Source organism: Molossus molossus, unplaced genomic scaffold, assembly GCF_014108415.1.
Source record: "Molossus molossus isolate mMolMol1 unplaced genomic scaffold, mMolMol1.p scaffold_m16_p_2, whole genome shotgun sequence".
NCBI classification, from domain to species: Eukaryota; Metazoa; Chordata; class Mammalia; order Chiroptera; family Molossidae; genus Molossus; species Molossus molossus.
In genome coordinates this window covers 129,660,163-129,680,101 of record NW_023425355.1, presented here as the reverse complement: position 1 = coordinate 129,680,101, position 19,939 = coordinate 129,660,163, and positions in this window count along the sequence as shown.

The following is a 19,939-nucleotide window of genomic DNA, read 5'->3' as shown; positions in this document are numbered from 1 at the left end:
TTTCCCTTAATCTAAGGATTTTACACGTAGGGAGTAGAACTCACAGTTGTCAAGGTTATCTCTACTACACCTCTTATGGAAGGGATTGTGTTACTAGAAAACTTCAGAAAGAGGAAATATTGCATGTTTTTTTTTTTTGTGTGTGTGTAAATATATGATTTGGAATTAAAGAACTGTAGTGTGTTTTCCAGAAATTTCCATCTATCTATGCATGGATTTGCAGTGTTAAAGGGGTCTTACAGATTATGATCTTATTCACTGTGGTGACTCCTACTGTAAGCATTCAAATAATCCTGTGGATTCTGCCTGGACACTTTCAGTATTGGGCAGCTCAGTACTCTAGGAAGATTGTTTACTTGATGGAACAAGGTTATATATATAACCACTGTCTTTGATTGCTTGTCTTTAATTCAGTTCTCTATGCTTGGCAAAATATATATATATATGATGTAAAATCTGCCAGTTTCTAATTCTACTCATTAGCTCTACAGTAACAGGTGTCAGTCCTTTGTATTATGGTATTTGAGTCTTAGAGAAGTAACTGTCTGATACATGTATGGGAATAAAGATAATATAGGTAACTGACTATACATATAACTACACTTTTGGACTGTTTACTGAAATGTAAATGAGGGAGAGTGTGTATCTTGGTAACATTGACCTCTGTCTCATTTCTGTAAAAGTAAATCATTTGCAAAGACCACAATCCAATCATTATGAATAATAGATTATTTGCCATCCATTTCCAGAGTAAAATACAAGAGTCCACCAAATATTTGAAGACAGTTCTCATATCTATCCTTAGTCCTCCTTCCTCCCACTGTGGGCCATTCATACATTCATAATCTTTTATCTCATCTATTTCTCAGAAACTATGATTTTTAAACCCTCAGTACCATGATCACTCTCCTCTGTATAAATGCTTATTGATGTCTTTCTTTTTTTTGTTTTTTAATCTTCACCTAAGGATACCTTTCCATCTATCTTCAGATAGAATGGGAAGGAGGGTGGGGGAGAAAGAGAGAGAAACATCCGTATGAGAGAGACACATTGATCAGTTGCCTCCCACACGACCCCAACCACTGCTGGGGACCGAACTGCAACCAAGGTACGTGCCCTTGACTGGAATTGAACCCATGACTCATTGGTCCACGAAATGATGCTTTAACTGCTGAGCCAAACTGGCTAGGGCTCAGTGTCTTTCTTAAATTGCAACTTGTTCAGAATTGGACATGATAATCCAAATATGGTCTGTGTAATGCATGGCTTATTGCTTGGCAGGGATAGTATGTTTTGAAACACTAGAAGATGGTAGAAACAAGAATATTTTTTCTGCTTTTTAAAAAAATTAATTCTCACCCGAGGATGTATTTTTTCCATTGATTTCTTTTTTTTTTAGAGAGAGTGGAAGGGAGAGAAGGTGGAGGGAGGGGAGAGAGAGAGAGAGAGAGAGAGAGAGAGAGAGAGAGAGAGAGAGAAACATCAATGTGAGAGAGACACATCGATTGGTTGCCTCCAACATGTGGACTGACTGGGGATGTGGATTGAACCTGCAACCTAGGCATGTGCCCTTGACTGAGATTCAAACCTGTGACCCTTCAGTGTTCAGGCTGATGCTCTAACCATTGAGCAACACCGGCCAGGCCTTCTTTCTGCTTTAAGTGTTAGGTGCAAAGAATTCTGTGTGTGTGTGTGTGTGTGTGTGTGTGTGTGTGTGCCTGCACGTACACTCTGACCCAAGAAGTACTTGCTATTAGCGAGGACATATTATAAATCTTTACAATCCAAGTATTTGCTAATTATTGCCAAAGGCTTTGAGATATCAGATCCATAATGGAGAATAATAGAATTTGTGATTATTGTTCTGTTTACATTCTATATTGAAAAAAATAATTTGTTAGTTTCCATTAGATCTTATATATTGGTTATAGGTATCAGTAATTAAAAAGTGATGAGACGAATACGTTATAGAGATGGTGTGCCAGCTGTGTAATGTCTTTTCACCTTTCCATACCTCTGTGAGGAATGAAGGCCACTTTACCCTGCTCTTTCACCTGGAAGTGATTTCTTCATTTGAATTCTCTTAGTTCTTTCTTGACACTTGTCCCACCCTACATAATATTATGGATATTTGTGTATGTGTTTAATCTCCTGTAAGCTAGCATAGACTTTTAAAAGGATCTGATATGTTTTATTCATCTTTAAATGCCTCAGACAGCTTAACCCAGTGCCTTGAGTCTAGTTTGTGCTCAGTAGTCATTGAATGAATGCATAAATGCAAGAAGGCTAAATAAAGATAAATTTAATGTGCTTATGGCCTGTAGTATATTTAATTAGAGGTAAAGCATGTAATATAAAATAAAAGAAGAATATATGTGAATAAAAGTAAAAAAAAGAATCAGTTACACAGGAAGAATATGACCAGCATCATTGAATGCAACGTACACAGAATCCAGCTATTTCACATTTGCTGATACCTGTTTGGACATTTTAATTTTTTTTATCCTCATCTGAGGACATTTTTGCATTTATCTTTAGATAGAGCAGGAGGGAGAGGGAGAAAGATAGAGAAACATTGATGTGAGAGAGACACATCGAGTGGTTGCCACCCACACGACCCCAACCGGGGCCGGGAACAAACTGCAACAGAGGTATGTGTCCTCAGCGGGAACCAAACCCGGGACTCTCTGGTCTGCAGGCCGATGCTCTAACTGCTGAGCCAAACTGGCCAGGGCTGTTTGGACATTTTAAACAGTGCATTAAACATTGACTTCTACAAACTCATTTGTGCCTGGGGGATGAAGTATTATTCTGGTGAGAGTCACTCTTATTTTATATATTAATAGCATCTTCTTATCTTGAAGAAGGTAGTACAATGGTTAGGCAAAAAGAAATATCCTTCTTGATCCTACTGAGGATAATCTTAAAAATATTTATCATTTTTTTGGGTTTACTATGTTGTAAGCCACTGTGAAATAATTTTAAAAGTATATATATTGGTCTCTGCCCCTAGTTCTGATGCAGAGCTCCTACAGCTCTTCTAATTTCCTAAGTGATAAGAGCACTAGGAGCATTTTTTGTTCTAACATTTGGTCTTTAATCCTGGTTCCTAAATCCCTTGGAATTTCTCAGGTGATAGAAGTGTCTTTTGTTTTAGTGAGGCAGCCCCTGGTAGGCTCCTGGATAGCTTCAGAACAGGGGCCGGTGGGTAGGCCAATGCATCTATGTGCCAGGAGAGTGATGCACCCCAACTCCATGGGGACAGAAACTCCTGTGCTTGGGACTCTTCTGGATCTATCCTGTGTATCTCTCTTCATCTGGCTGTTCATCTGTATCTTTTTTTTTGTTTTAATCCTCACCTGAGGATATTCTTCCATTTATCTTCAGATAGAGTGTGAGGGAAGGAGGCAGGGAGGGAGGGAGAGAGACAGAGACAGAGACATCGATTTGAGAGAAACAGGTTGATTGGTTGCCTCCTGCACGACCTCAATCAGGGCCAGGGACCAGACCACAACTGAGGTACATGCCCTTGAGTGGAATCAAACCCGCAACTCTTTGGTCCACGGGCCAATGCTCTAACTGCTGAGCCAAACCAGCCAGTGCTCATCTGTATCTTTTATCTTATCTTTTATTATATAATAAACCTAGTAAATGTAAGTATTTCACTGATTTCTGTGAGCTACTCTAGCAAATTATTGAACCCAAGGAGGGGAATCATTGGAACCTTTATTTATGATAGATTGGTCAGGTACAGGTGACAATCTGGGACTTGTGATTGGCATTTAAAATGGGAACAGTCTTATGGGACTGAGCCCTTAATTTGTGGGATATGATGCTAACTCCAGGTAGATGGTGTCAGAACTGGATTGAACTATAGGCCACCCAGCTGGTGTTGCAGAATTACTTCATGTGTGGAAAACCTACACATCTGGTGTGAGAAGCATTGGGAATATGAGAGTAAAGGAGAACACAGGGAGTTTTTTCTATAGCTACCTTGAATTATCTCATTTAATCTCTACAAATATTTATAATAGTCAAGCAAGGTAGATTCTATAACTACCCATATTTTGTGAAAGAGAAAATGGAGTCAGAGAGGTTAAGTAAATTGTCCATAGTAAGCAATACAACCAGAACTTGATTCAGAATCCAAACCCTTGAACTTGATGTTCTCCTCTGTGTTCTCATTATCAAACCGATCTAAAAACTCATATAGCTCTTAATATGTACAGGGTGATTTTTAGACATTGTCATAAAAATAAAGATATATAAAGCAAGAGATATCAAATAAGACTCCTGTTTTTATAGAACCTAAACATTCTCAGGAAGGATTACAGGTTTGTCTAATAGAATACTAGTATTATCCATACCAAGTGCCAACTGAGTAACAATGGCACAATCTTCTATAGCAGTGGTTCTCAACCTTCCTAATGCCACAACCCTTTGATGCAGTTCCTCATGTTGTGGCGACCCCCAACCATAAAATTATTTTGTTGCTACTTCATAACTGTAATTTTGCTACTGTTATGTCTTAGGCGACCCCTGTGAAAGGGTCATTCGACCCCCAAAGGTGTCGCAAACCACAGGTTGAGAACTGCTATTCTATAGAAATGAACCTGTAGGAAGGCTTTGGGGTCAGCCAGGAAGACTTTAATGGAAGAGGCCAGACTTTAGCTAACTCTTGAAGGAAAAGTAGAATTTATATCAGGAGAGTTATGGAGGAGGATATTTCATACAGGAGCAAAAGGCAAAGGAAGAACATGACTTGAGCCAAACAGGCTGGGAGAAGATCAAGGTATGGCCAGGGCATCTCATTGCACATTGTCAAAATTATTTTTTCAGACTTTCATCTTACAAAATAACAATTTAATCACCAATGCCAATTACATTCATTGAAATAATTCTCCCCTAAATAATTTTCTGCAACTGGAGATATCAGAAGCAAGTGTTCTTATAGAACCATTTTGTTAGGGGAAAGAACATTCATTTAGGTTTTCAAAAATGGAAAATGCTACAAATTGGCAAGGAGGAATACTTGTCATTCTCACCCATACTATCTATTGTTGTTTCATAGTAGCTGTGTTTATTTTTAATCAGTTTTGAGTATAAGGAACAAGAAAAAAATTGAAAGCCTCTTTCTACCAAAAGGCATATGAAAACAATACATCTTTTGCACCAAGAATAAATGTAATCCTGTTTTATGAACACAGACCAAATATTGTTGGAGGTATAGACAAGGTTGGATAATTGAAAGGACTTGGGAGATTCTACTCACATAAGGCTTTAAGAAATGTAAAGTGTTCAGAAGGAGGAAGTACAGATAATCAGGGCTGAGCATTTCCAGTGCAGCTCCTAAGGGCCCTTTCTCAGTTGCATAGGATGAGTTTCATCTTTTGATTATAAACCAATAAGATATGTGAGAAGTACCTTGGCCTCAGGGGAGCTGAGGCACACATTTACTGGAGAGTGTTTTATACCCCACTGTCCATACAGCTAAAATCAGGCTGTGGAACCGGGTAAAAAGTATGAAGACCTGTATGGGGATGGTAGTTCAGGAGAATGATTACTTTTGGGGGCATGGAAATGTAATACATGGGCAGCACAGCTCTTGTATGAATAAATATTCATTTCAGTGGTCTGGTGGCTAGTATATGGTTGTTATGTACTTCTGAAATATTTCATAATAAAATGGGTTGGGTGCAAAACTTTTCCTCACATCATATAAAAATAAGCTTACAAGTTAAGAATCACATTCACTTTGACAACTGCAGAAACCTAACTAACTTCTTCATGGTTACAAAACTCATGTGACTCAGTATATTTGTTTCAATATGTCAACAAATCCACCCTTCTGAAGGGTTTAGGTCCAGAACGTTGATTAATCAGACGGTTGTGTAAAAGTGAAAACAAGAATGTCTCCAATCTTAATTACAACATTTGCTCTCATAATCACTACCTTTTTATTACTGTATGGTTTGGACAAACAGAGCCTTTCCCAGAGGCATAAAAATAAGAAAGACAAGTGTAGTACTCAGTCTTTTCTCTCCTCACAAAAGTATGCTGGAGATCAGATTTTTCTTCTAAGTCAGTGATTCTCAACTTGGAGCAATCTTGTTCCCCAGGAAACATTTGGCAATATCTGGAGATATTTTTGGTTGTCATAAGTTGGGAGGTGCTACTAGTCTCTAGTGAACAGAGGCCAGGGATGCTGATAAACCTATAGTGCACAGGGCAGCCCCACAACAAAGAACTATCCTGCTCAAAATGTCAATAGTGTCAAGGTCGAGAAACTTCGATCTAAGCTGAAGGTTTTTTAAAGTTATCTTAACATTTTCCTGATTAGTAAAGTAATGCCTATTCATTGTAGAAAATCTAGAAAATACAAATATCACAAAAAAAAGAAATAAGTTGCCCATAATTGCATGCCTCAGAAGTACCATTATTTAACATTTTATTGCAGCGACTTGACTCTCAATTTGGCTGTGTCTATGGAGCTTTGAAAATAGCACATTTTCTGACAGGTAAGCTGCTAATGTTTCCCCTCATATGATATTTTTCTTTTAATGTTTTTTGTATATGGAAGTTTTAAAATGTAACACTTAAATACTCTTTTTATACTTTTGGTTTTCTTATTTGTTGTATGCTGACTGGGTGGATATAAACCATTAAACATGCGATTAAATGTGGAAGAGCCTAGAAAGTCCATAGGATAGCATATGGATGGAAAGACCTCTGTCATGTTTGGAAAAGGGAAGGAATAAAGGAAATGGGCAGAGGGGAAGGTGAAGAAGGAGACTATGAAGGATGGAAAACCAAATTACAGTAGTCCCCAATTATCTGTGATTTTGGTTACCATGGTCAACTGTGGTCCAAAAATATTAAATGGAAAATTCCTGAAATAAAAGATTGGTAAGATTTAGTTTGCACACTGTTCTGAGTAGTGTAATGAAATCTTGGAGTCTCGCTCAGTCCAGCCCTGGATGTGAATCATGCTTTTGTCCTGTTTCTCTGTGCTGTAGATAGTCCCCGCCCATTAGTGGAATTATATGTATGTAGCCTTTTCAGACTGGCTTCATTTGCTTAGTGGCATGCTTTAAAGTTCCTCCACATCTTTTTGTGGTTTGATAGATGTTTTCTTTTTCACTGAATAACATTCCATTGTATAGATATACCACAGTTTGTTTATCCATTCACTTACTGAAGTACATCTTGGTTGCTTCTAAATTTTGGCAATGATGAACAAAGCTGTGCAGTTTTTTGTGTGGAAACAGCTTTTCAACTTTTTGGGGTAAATATCATGAGTGCATTTGTTAAATCATGTAGTTGTGTAGTGGTATCTTGTTTTATTTCGAAATTCCTAATAACATATTATTTAAGCATCCCTTCGTATGCTTATTTTCCATTTGTTTATCTTCTTTGGCGAGGTTTTTGTTCAGATCTTTTTTAAAATTTTTAATTGGACTGTTTTCTTTCTATAGAGTTTTAAGAGTTCTTTGTATATGTTGGATACATGTTCATATGAGATATATAATTTTCAATTTTTTTTCTTCCAATCTATAGCTTGTCTTTTCATTCTCTTAACAGTTTTTGCAAAGCAAAAGTTTTTAATTTTAATGAAGTCCAACTTTTCAATTTTTTCTTTCATATTGTGCATTTGGTGCTGTATCTGACAACTCATTGTCAAACCCAAGGTCACCTAGATTTTATCATATGTGATCTTATAGGAGTTTTATAGTTTTGCATTTTACACATAGGTCTATGCTCTATTTTGAGTTATTTTTTCTGAAAGGTGTAAAGTTTGTGTCTATATTCATTTTTTTTTTTGCATGTAGATGTCCAGTTTTTCCAGCACCTTTGTTGGAAAGACTGCCTTTTCTCTATTAGAGTGCATTTGCTCCTTTGTTAAAGATTACTTGACTATACGTGTGTGGGTCTATTTCTGGGCTCCTTATTCTGACCCATTGAATCTATTTGTCTGTTCTTTGCCATACCATATTGTCTTGATCACTGTAGTTTTTTTTTTTTTTTTAATCCTCATCCGAGGACATTTTTCCATTTTTTGTACAGACAGAGTAGGAGGGAGAGAGAGGAACAGAGAGAGAGGGAAACATCGATGTGAAAGGGACACATCGAGTGGCTGCCACCCGCACGACCAACCAGGGCCGGGGACAAACTGCAACCGAAGTACGTGCCCTTAGCGGGAACCGAACCAGGGTCTCTACGGACCGCAGATGGACGCTCTAACCGCTGAGCCAAACCGGCCAGGGCGATCACTGTAGTTTTATAGTAAGTCTTGAAATCAGGTTGTGCCAGTCTTCTAACTTTGTTCTTTTTCTTTAATATTGTGTTGGCTATTCTAGGTCTCTTACCTTGTCATATAGACGTTGAACCATTTGTCAATATCCACAAAGTAACTTGCCTGAATTTTGATAGAGCTTGACTGCATTGAATCTATAAATCAGGTTGAGAACTGACATAGTAATAATATTGAGTCTTTCTATCCATAAACCTGGTATATCTATTTATTTAAATCTTTAACTTCTTTCATCAGAGTTTTAGCTTTTGTCATATATATTGTATATATTTTATCATATTTATGCCAAAATATTTTAATTTTTTGGTGTTGATGTGTTTTTAATTTCAAATTCCAATTGTTCATTACTGATGTACAGGAAAACAATGGACTCTTGAATATTAACCTTGCATTCCATACCTTTCTATAATTGCCTATCAGTTCCAGGAGTTTTATTTTTTCCCAATTCTTTGGGATTTTCCACATCCCAAATCAGGTCATCTGAGTACAAAGGCAGTTTGCTGTCTTCCTCCCTAATATGTATATTTTTTCTTTCCTTATTGCATTAGCTAGGACTTCTTGTATGATGTTGAATATGACTGTTGAGGGGAATGCCTGCTTTTTGATACTGCTGGAGCTTGGTCCTATAAACATTTCTTTCCAGGCAACTTAATGTTAAGCCTTGCTAGTATAGGGTGCTGTAGAGTTAGTGCAAAGCATAGCAGAGGAAAGGCCTCTCTTGCTGGTTTCTGGGTGCTTTACCTTTTGCTCTCATGGCATGGCTGTTAGTGGTATGTGAGAGACCCAGTGATACCCACCATCCTTGAGTTTCTTTGGTATCAAGATGGATGGCTTCTACTCATCATCGTGGACCACTGGCTATGAACCAGCTCTGCCTATGGCACCCCAGTGGTCTTTCCTACCATCCAGTGGGCTACAGTCAAACACTCTCTAATGGGATTAAAATCTCAGCCTTGGATGGGGGTGGCGGCTCTTCCAAGTGTGTTCTTTGTTGGGATAATCTCCCTCAGTCTTAGAGAGAGTTGCTGCTCTCTATATTTGCTATTCCTGTATTCTTTTACTCCTTGATACTTTTCCTAGTTAACAATTCTTAATATTGATTTTTCTTTGTTCAAATTACTGGATTGGTTTCTGTCTCTTGACAGGAATGACAGTTTCTTTCACATTTTTGGTTAACTTCAACTCTCAAGTAGGTGGATGAGATGTGAGCAGGACTAACTGGCATGTGGAACAAATGAGACCCAGCATTCTTGAGAGCTCTTCTCCTAGGATTCTCACTGAGAGATGTGATTTGGAGGCGAGGTTGGTTGTACTGTATGAGATGTACATTCAAAAAATAAGGAGGGCCCGGCCAGTGTGGCTCAGTGGTTGAGCATCGATCCATGCATCAAGAGGTCGCCAGTCTGATTCCTGGTCATGGCACATGCCCAAGTTGTGGGCCTGATCCCCAGTGGGGGGCATGCAGGAGGCGGCCAATTGATGTTCTCTCTCATCAATGTTTCAATCTCACTTTCTCTCCCTTCCTCTCTATCTAAAAGTCAATAAAGAAAAAACAAAACAAAACAAAACAAAAATAAGGAGGAAGAGCCCTCTTGAATACCTTCCAAAAGAAAATGGAACAGATTAGTGAATCTAAATGGGGTTAGGACCTCTGGTTAAATTCTAAGAAGTACCTAGTGCAGCTATGGTATTCCATCTGCTCTGGCTTGTAAGCAACTGGTTGCCTTGTTAGTGGCCACAAAAAGAGAAGTTCCACAGCCCTTGAAGGATTTTATCCTTCTTATGAGCAGACAAGCTACAGATATTATATAATATTGTTTAATGTTATCATAAGATATGTTTTAGGAAATAGTTGGTATAAACCATATATATTGATTGTTAATATAAACATTTTGCATTATGAGTTTGTTTCCTTTGGTGTGTATGTGCTCTCATTCCTGGGGATGTGGATGAGCAAAGTGTGATGTTACACTGCCTCGTTCCTGCTGGCAATGACACAGGTGCAGAACTGTGGGCATGATGAATCAACGCCAATTGCATCACTGCCGCCTGTGCTCAGCTCTAGTTGCCGTCAGTGGAGGAAATAGAATTCATTAGTTTCTTTCAGGGCACATGTAAACACATGGTTTTCAAAGAATGTATAATGGCAGCAAGGAGAAATGAGCAAAGCCCAACCTTTTCCTTTTCCTGAGCAACTCTGACAAGTGATTAACTGGTTAGCATTTGGACACACTGTCTTTGTCAGATGTTTCAGAAGACATTATCCCTGTGGCAAAATGCTCTGTGCATAACTGATCACAGTTTTTTAATCTTTCCCAGAGCTATCGATAAAATAACATTTTTAAAAAACATCTTTATTGTTGACTGTATTACAGATGTCCTGCCTTTTATCCCCCATTGATTGCCTCTTCCCCACTCCCACCGTTGTTACTCCTGCCTTCCCCACACTATTGTCTGTGTCCATTGGTTATGCATATAAATTCTTTGGTTTATCTTGTCCCTTGCCCCTCCGCCCTTCCCTTTGAGTTTCATCAGTCTAACAACGAATTTGTACTTCTTAATTCCTTCACCTTTTCCACCCATCCCCCCACCTACCTCCCATCTGGCAACCAACAAAAATAGCATTGATTTGTTAGATTTAAAACCTTTATAAGTGCTCATAGAAAATATAACCAAATACTCAAACAATTGCTTGAAAGGATTTAGATGAAAATAAAATGCTTGAAAATTACTTTCTTTACTTCTGTGATGAATTATCTAGAGTGATGAGTTCAGAACTTCTTTTTCAATTAATTTATTTTTGCTACAATGTTTCTCCTTTCCCCCCATTGACACGCTCCTCCCCACCCCCCCTCCTCCCCAGCTTTGCTGTCTATGTCCATTGGTTATGAATACATGCATATAAATTCTGTGGTTTATACCCCCCTCCTTCTGAGGATTGTCAATCTGTACCCTACTTCTATGACTCTGGGTCTATTTTGTTCATCAGTTTCTTTAGTTCATTATATTCCAGAAATTAGTGAGATCATGTGATATTTGTCTTTCTCTGCTTGGCTTGTTTCGCTTAGGATAATACTTTCCAGGTTGCTCCATGTCGTCTCAAAGGATAAGAGCTCTTTCTTTCTTACAGCTGCATAGTACTCCATTGTGTATATGTACTACAGCTTTTTTATCCACTTGTCTACTGATGGACACTTGGGCTGTTTCCATATCTTAGCAATTGTAAATAGTGCTGCTATGAACATAGGGGTACATATATATTTTCTGATGGGTGTTTCAGGCTTCTTAGGGTATATTCCTAGAAGTGGGATCAAAGGGTCAAATGGCAGTTTAATTTTTAATTTTTTGAGGTAACATCATAGTGTTTTCCATAGTGGCTGCACCAGTCTGCATTCCCACCAGCAGTGTACTAGAGTCCGCTTTTCTCCACACCCTCACCAACACTTGTTGTTTGATGATTTGTTGATGGCAGCCATTATGAAAGGTGTGAGGGGATACCTCATTGTTGTTTTAATTTGCATCGCTCTGATGATTAGTGATGTTGAGCATTTCTTCAAATGTCTCTTAGCCATTTGTATGTCCTGTTTGAAGAGGTGTTTATTTAGTTCCTCTGCCCATTTTATCATTGAGTTCTTTGTTTTCCTTTTGTTGAGTTGTATGAGCACTCTCTATATATTGGAAATTAACCCCTTACTTGATATATCATTGGCAATGATGCTCTCCCATACAGTGGGTTGCCTTTCCATTTTGAGGATTGTATCTATTGCTGTGCAGAAGCTTTTGAGTTTGATGTGATCCCATGTGTTCATTTTCTCCTTTTTTTCTGTTGCCTTAGGTGATGTATTAGTGAAAATTCTGCTGCGTATGATGTCTGAAATTTTGTTGCCTACAGTTTCTTCTAGGATTTTTATGGATTCATGAGTCACATTTAAGTCTTTTATCCATTTTGAGTTTATTCTTGTGTATGGTGTAAGTTGATAGTCTAGTTTCATTTTTGTGCAAGTAGCTGTCCAATTTTCCCAGCACCATTTATTAAAGAGGCTGTCTTTACTCCACTGTATGCTCTTGCCCCCTTTGTCAAATATTAATTGAGCATATTGCCTTGGGTCCATTTCTGGGTTCTCTGTTCTGTTCCTCTGGTCTATATGCCTGTTCTTGTGCCAGTACCAGGCTGTTTTGATTACAGTGGCTTTGTAGTATAACCTGAAATCTGGTAATGTGATCCCTCCTACTTTGTTCTTCTTTTTCAAGATTGCGTTGGCTATTCGAGGTTTTTTGTGGTTCCATATGAACTTTTGAAGTATTTGTTTTAGTTCTGTGAAGTATGTCGTTGGTATTTTGATGAGGATTGCATTGAATCTATAGATTGCTTTGGGTAGTATGGACATTTTAATGATGTTAATTCTTCCAATCCACAAACAAGGTATGTGCTTCCACTTTTTTATATCTTCCTCTATTTCTTTTTTCAATGACCTGTGGTTTTCTGCAAATAGGTCTTTTATTTCTTTGGTTAAGTCTATTCCTAGCTATCTTAATTTTTTTGCTGCAATGGTAAATGAGATGTTTTTTTAGTTTCTCTTTCTGTGAGTTCATCATTGGTGTATAAGAATGCCGTCTTGATGTTAATTTTGTATCCTGCTACTTTGCCAAATTCATTTATTAAGTCTAGTAAATTCTTGATGGAGTCTTTGGGGTTTTCTATGTACAGTATCATGTCATCTGCAAATAATGACAGTTTCACTTCCTCCTTTCCAATTTGGATCCCTTTTATTTTTTCTTCCTGTCTGATTGCTGTGGGTAAGACTTCCAGTACTATGTTAAATAAGAGTGGCGAAAGTGGGCATCCCTGTCTTGTTCCTGTTCTTAAGGGAAATGCTTTTAGTTTTTGCCCATTGAGTATGATGTTGGCTGTAGGTCTGTCATATGGCCTATATTATGTCGAGATATGATCCCTCTATTCCCAGATTGCTGAGTGTTTTTATCAGAAATGGGTGCTGGATTTTGTCAAATGCTTTTTCAGCATTGATTGATATGATCATATGATTTTTATCTTTCATTTTGTTTATGTGGTGTATCACATTTATGGATTTGCAAATATTTTACCAGCCTTGCATGCCTGGGATGAATCCCACTTGGTCATGAACAAGGTATGTGCTTTCACTTTTTAAAATCTTCCTCATGGTGAATACTTTTTTTGATGTATTGCTGGATCTGATTTGCTAATATTTTGTTAAGGATTTTGGCATCTGTGTTCATCAGGGGTATTGGTTTGTAGTTTTCCTTCTTTGTAGTGTCTTTATCTGGTTTTGGAATTAGGATTATGCAGGCCTCATAAAATTAGATTGGAAGTCTCCTGTCTTCTTGGATTTTCTGGAATAGTTTGAGGAGAATGGGTATTAGATCTTTTTTGAATGTTCAGCAGAGCCTTTATTTTTATATGTGTTTTTTTTTCTTTTTTTTTTTTGCATTGGCTGTGCTAATGCCATTTGATCGTAAATATGGGGCTATGCCGTGATGAAAGAGCACTACATTTAGAGAAAAATAAAAGCTCTCTTTAAAAAAGTCAACCTCCAAGGATTCCTGTGATGCATCATGACTAGGAGCAAGCTTAACCTAAGTTCTAGCCTCATGTTTCCCAAACAAGACTGATGTTCGAGATTTTGATGGGAATTTTGTGATGGAACCCAGGAATTTGTGTTTGTAACAAGTACTCAAGTTGCAAACTTGATTCTGCCAGCTTAGATAATATCAGTCTGTAGTATATATTCAAAAGTGTTTATTTTTTAATACACTTAGATTTTATGCTTGTCCAGCCAGATTTCAGTTGTCATGACTCACCTACATCAACATTTTTTTTTTTTAAGGCTTAGGAATACCGGTTTCAGCATTTGGGAGAAAATATTAAAAACAAAAACAAAAACAAAAACGAATTGAATTGAACAGCTGAAAAGCAAAGAGCTGTCCTTTTCTTCCCAATTATGCTTCTTGGGCTGGTAGACTGTTTGGGGTGAAATGTATTCACATCAAAAACTGTCCTTCTTGTTTCTTCCTGAACTATACTTATATTTTTCCTTTAAAACATAACATTTATTGCCTTTTTCTAATTGCAAAAATAATTCATGCTCAATGCAAAACTCTTAAAGAAAAAACAAAACAAAAATCTATAATTTCACCACCCAGAGAAAATCTTGCTATATGTTTTCTCAAGATGCAGTGATACGTACTTCTCAAGGCTTATAATTAGAATACATCATGACCACTTTGTGAGAAAAAGTAATTGTAAGTTAAAACAAAAATGTTAAAGTTAACCTATAGAAACTGGAATTTTACTCCTGATATATTTTTTTTCTTAAGAAGATATTTTTATGTCTTAAGAAATGCTGATAAGAAATGCTGAGTCTCTTAGAATTCTAGGAGGATCCATATTTTTAGAATTTATAAATACCATCTTCTAAAGTTATCATATCTTAGCTATATTTTTTCTCTGAAGAGTTTTTTTTTTTTTAACCTTTAGGTATCATGCATTCCTTCAATGCATGATTGTTGAACATTTATTATGGGATGCAGTGTTTAAGACTGAAAAGGTCCTTTCCTTCAGTGAGTTTATTTTCTAGGGTAGAGGCAAGAAATACTAAACAAGTAAGCAATTAAAAAAAGACATTTTCAGATTCTTTGGATTGGGTGATCAAGGAAAGTCACTCTGAAGATGTGACATCAGAGTTGACACCTAAAAGACAAAGAGGAGTCTAGCCTTGGAAAAATGAGGTCTGTTTCCTTGCAGCCTCAACAGGATGTGTTACAAAGTGGTTTTAGTTTGATTTGATTTGGTTAATCTACTAAGTGAGAAATGATATAGGTTTAATTTGCTTTTCTCTCAGTTTGAATGATGTTAAACATCTTGTCATATATTTAAGGGCATTTTTTTGTATCTTTTTTATGGAACCATCTCTTATTTTTGGCTCATTTTTTCATAGAGTTTTTGGTCTCTTTTTCCTTGATTTTTAAAAACTTTAAATATCAAAGTGTTATTTCTCATGTATGCTACTTCTCTATTAAGGGTTGGAGTTTTACTCCACATTGTCCTCAATCTAGGATTCAGGCTGATTGATAACCTCCCTGGAACATTGCTTGTCTTAAATTTTTTTTAAAGAATATTTACAAGAGATGCACCCTTTTAACAAATTTTGAAGTATACAATATAGTATTGTTAACTAGGGGCAGAATGTTGTGTGGCAGCAGATGTCTAGAATTTACTCATTTTGCATAACTGAAACTCTATACTCATTTCCCCCATCCCCAGCCCCTGGCCACCACCATTCTACTCTCTGCTTTTATGAGGTTAACTTTCTTAGATTCTATATAAAAGTGAAATCATGCAGTATTTGTCTTTCTGTGTCTGGCTCATTTCACTTAGCATAATTTTCTCCAGGATCACCAATGTTGCTATGATTTCCTTCTTAAAGGCTGAATAATATTCCATTATACATCCATTCATTCATCAACAGACACTTAGATTGTTTTCATGTCTTGACTATTGTGAATAATGATGCAATAAACACAACAGTGCAGATATCTCTTTGAAATGCTATTTTCCTTTGGATATACACCCAGAAGTAGGATTGCTGGACCATATGGTAGTTCTATTTTTAATTTTTTAAAGGAACTTCCATATTGTTTTCCATAATAACTGTACCAATTTATATTCCCACCAACAATGTACAAGGGTTTCCCTTTTCCCACATCTTCACCAACACTTATCTCTTATCTTTTTGATAATAGCCATTCTAACAGATGTGAAGTGATATACAATTGTGGTTTTGATTTACATTTCCCTGATGATTAGTGATGTTGAGCACCTATTCACATATGTGTTGGCATTTGTATGGCATCTCTGGAGAACTATTCAAGTTCTTTACCCATTTTTAAATTGGATTATTTTATATTATTTTTTGCTATTGAATAGTAGGGGCTCCTGATATATTTTGGATATTCACCTCTTATCTGATATATGGTTTGCAAATATTTTCCCATTCCATAGGTTGCCTTTTCATGCTACTGATTACTTTCTTTGCTGTGAAGAATTTTTTTTTTTTTTAGTTTGATATAGTCCCACTTGCCTGTTTTTGCTTTTGTTGCCTGTGCTTTAGGTGTAATAGCCAAGAAATTATTGCCAAGACCAGTGTCATGAAGCTTTGCTCCTGTTTTCTTCTAAGGAGTCTTATAGTTTCAGGTCTTATGTTTAAGTCTGTAATTTATTTTCAGTTGATTTTTTATTTATTTATTTTTTATTGATTAATTTTTGTTACAGATGATTCTCCTTTTTTCACCCACTGATTCCCCCCTCCCCCACCCCTCCCTGCCCCTTCCCCAGATTGTTGTCCATGTCTACTGTTCATGCATACATGCGTATAAGTTCTGTGGTTCATCCCTCCCCCACCTCCCCACTCCTTAGGGGATTGTCAGTCTGTACCCTGCTTCCGCGTCTCTGGGACTACCCCATTCCTCAATCTGTTATGTTCATTATATTCCACAAATAAGTGAGATCATATGAAATTTGTCTTTCTCTGTTTGGCTTGTTTCACTTAGGATGATACTTTCCAGGTCCCTCCATGTAGTCTCAAAGGATAAGAGATCTTTCTTTCTTACCGCTGCGTAGTACTCCATTGTGTATATGTACCACAGCTTTTTGATCCATTCGTCTACTGATGGGCACTTGGGCTGTTTCCAGATCTTAGCGATTGTAAATAGGGCTGCTACAAAGATTGGGGTCCTTGAATAGCCACAGCAATCTTGAAAAGGAAGAACAAAGTTGGAGGGATCACAATACCAGATTTCAGGTTATACTACAAAGCCACTATAATCAAAACAGCCTGGCACTGGCACAAGAACAGGTATATAGACCAGTGGAACAGAACAGAGAACCCAGAAATGGACCCAAGGCAATATGCTCAATTAATATTTGACAAAGGTGGCAAGAGCATACAGTGGAGTAAGGACAGCCTCTTTAATAAATGGTGCTGGGAAAATTGGACAGCTACTTGCAGAAAAATGAAACTATACCATCAACTTACACCCTACACCAAAATAAACTCAAAATGGATAAAAGACTTAAATGTAACTCAAGAATCCATATAAATCCTAGAGGAGACTGTGGGCAACAAAATCTCAGACATCATACGCAGCAGAATTTTTACTGACACATCACCTAAGGCAATAGAAACAAAGGAGAAAATGAACACATGGGACTACATCAAACTCAAAAGCTTCTGCACAGTGAAAGATACAATCATCAAAACGGAAAGGCTACCCACTGTATGGGAGAGCATAATTGCCAATGATATATCAGATAAGGGGTTAATTTCCAATACATATAGAGTGCTCATACATCTCCACAAAAGGAAGACAAAGCATCCAATTAAAAAATGTGCAGAGGAACTAAATAGACACCTCTCCAAACAGGACATACAAATGGCTATTTTCAGTTGATTTTTAAAAAATCCTCACCAGAGGATATTTTCCCATTTATCTTCAGATAGAGTGGGAGGGAGGAAGAGAAAGGGAGAGAGAAAAACATTGATGTGAGAGGGACACATCGACTGGTGGCTACCTGCGTGACCTCAACCAGGGTCGAGGACGAACCACAACCAAGGTACGTGCCCTTGACCAAAATTGAACCCCTGACTCATTGTTCCATGGGCTGACGCTCTAACCACTGAGCAAGACCAGCCAGGGCTTGAGTTGATTTTTTTTTATATGGTGCATGATAGGAGTCCAATCTCATTCTCCTGCATGTGGATATTCAGTGTTTTTCACACCATTTGTTGAAGAGGCTCTCTTTTCCCCGTTGTGTAGTTTGGACACCCTTGCCAGAAATCATTTGATTGTATATGTGTGGATTTATTTCTGGGCTTTCTATTCTGTTCCGTTGGTCTATATGTCTGTCTGTATGGTAGTTCCATGCTGTTTTAATTACTATAACTTTGTAAGATATTTTGAAATTAAGTATGAGGCTTCCAGCTTTGTTCTTTTTTCTCAAGATTGTTTTGGATATTGAGGTCCTTTGTGAATTATGAATTGTGAATTGTGGTCCTTTGTTTTATTCTGTTTCTGTAAAACTGTCATTGGGATTTTGATAGGGGTTGCATTGAATCTGTAGATTGCTTTGGGTAGTATAGACATTTTGAACAATACTAAGTCTTCTCATCTATGAGCAGGGAATATATTTTCATTTGTTTCTTCTTTATTTCATCAGTGATTTTTAGTTTTCAGTGCACAATATTTTCACCTCCTTGGTGAAGTTAATTTCTAAGCATTTATTTTTCTGATGCTATTTTAAATGGGATTGTTTCCTTAATTTCTGATTCAGATAGTTTATTATTAGTGTTTAGAAATACAATTGAATTTTGTATATTAATTTTATATCTTGCAACTTTACTGAATGCATTGATTAGTTTTATTTATTTATTCATTCATTCATTCATTCATTCATTCATTCATTTTTGGTGAAGTCTTTAGGATTTTTTCCTATATTCAAAATCTTGTCATCTGCAAATACAGATAATTTTACTTTTTTCTTTCTTACTTAGATGTCTTTTATTTCTTTTCCTTGTCTACTTGGTCTTGCTAAGACTTTCAGTACTGTGTAGGATAGACGTAGAAAGACGTAACATCCTTGCTTTGTTCCAGATCTTAGAGGAAAAGCTCTCAGTTTTTCACTGTTAAGTATGATGTTTGCTGTATGGTTTTCATATATGGTCTTTATTATGTTGAGGTGATTTCCTTTAACTCATAGTTTGTGAGAATTTTTATCATGAAATAATATTGAATTTTGTCAAAGGCTTTTATGCAACTATTGAGATGGTCATGTGATTTTTATTCTTCATTTTGTTTCTTCATGATTCAGTCTTAATAAGTTTATTTTTTTCCGGGAATTTATTCAATTTTCTGGATTATTTAATTTATTAGCATGTAATTATTCCTAGTAGTCTCTTTTGATCTTTTAATTTTTGTGGCACCAGTTGTAATGTCTCCTCTGTTATTTGTTATTTTTTGAGTCATTTTTCCCTCTCAATCTAGATATAGTTCTGTCATGTTTTTTTTTTTTTTTGTATTTTTAAAAGCCAATTTAGTTTTGTTGATTTTTTTCTAATCTATGTTTTGTTTATTTCTACTCAAATCTTTATTATTTCCTTTCTTCTGATAACATTAGACTTAGTTTGTTCTTCTTTTTCTAGTTCCTTGAAGTATAAAGTTAGATTCTTTATTTGAAATCTTATTTTATAATGTAGACATTTATTGCTATAAATGTCCCTCTTAGTACTGCTTTCACTGCATCCTATATGTTTTGTATGTTGTGTTTTTGTTTGTCTCAAGATATTTTCTAATTTCCCTTTTGATTTATTCTTTGACTCATTGGTTGTTCAAGATTGTGCCCTTTAATTTCCACATACTTGTGAATTTTCCATTTTTCCTTCTATTATTTATGTTTGGTTCATTCCATTGTGCTTGAAAAGGATACTTGGTATGATTTTAGTATTTTTGAATTTGTTAAGATTTGTTTTTTGATCTAATGTATGCTCTGTCCTGGAGAATGTTCCATGTGTACTTAAGAAGAGGGTATATTCTACT